This window comes from Natator depressus, chromosome 2, assembly GCF_965152275.1.
Source record: "Natator depressus isolate rNatDep1 chromosome 2, rNatDep2.hap1, whole genome shotgun sequence".
Lineage (NCBI taxonomy): Eukaryota > Metazoa > Chordata > Testudines > Cheloniidae > Natator > Natator depressus.
The window spans coordinates 263,698,663-263,699,509 of NC_134235.1; positions in this window are offsets into that span (position 1 = coordinate 263,698,663).

Below are 847 nucleotides of genomic sequence, written 5' to 3' on the forward strand. Positions count from 1 at the left end.
CAAGACGCCAGGGCTGTGGTTATGGGCCCCTTCTGAGTGTGTGTGTGGGGGGGAGCCCAGCGCCGTGGCGCCATGGTAAACCTGGTACTGCCTGACCCGTCTCACGATTCACACGCTGGGGAGGGCTCGGGTGTCTCTCAGGGCCCAGCCGAACGTCTGTCAGGAGGCTGCGCCATTCTGCTCTGGCGCAGACCTCACCCCGGTGACGGGTAATTAATCGCTTCCAGGCAGGGCGAGCATGGAGGATCATCCGACATTGCAGCTAGCGCAGAATGCAGCCCCCCAGCTTGCAACTGGGGCCCAACGCATCAGTGTTCTGGGCCACTCACTGGCTACCAGCTGGCTTCTGGGGGTAATTCAATTCCTGCTCTCTCTTGCCTGGTGTTACGTGGGGCTCGTCCCTCTGGTGTCTGAGCACCATTAACCAGACCGGAACGGCCTGGGATCCTGCTCTCCCATAGGTCCCTCCTGCCCACCGGCCTTGCTGCCACACTTGCAATTGGCTGGCATGCGTTCTTCCTCCGTCCCCAGGGCTGACCCCTCCACTGGAGACGGGTGGCGAGACAGGTGGCTGGTCTCTCTGCCCCGGGCACGGTTCCACCCCAGCGTCCAAGGGGAAGCGGAGCCTCCCAGAGCTGGTGCAATCCAACTGCAAAGGGCAGGACAGCAAGAGCAGGAAAATGGGCTTCCAGGGGCAAGGTGCAGACACCTGTCAAAGTTCCAGGGTGCCCCATGGTGCCCGAGGGAGCAGGCTGGGGGGCAGCTTAGCCTCCAGTGAACCTCTCCCCCACAGGGATTTCTCCGGCACGCTGACTTCTAAGCCATAGCTTTACTACAGGGCTGTCAA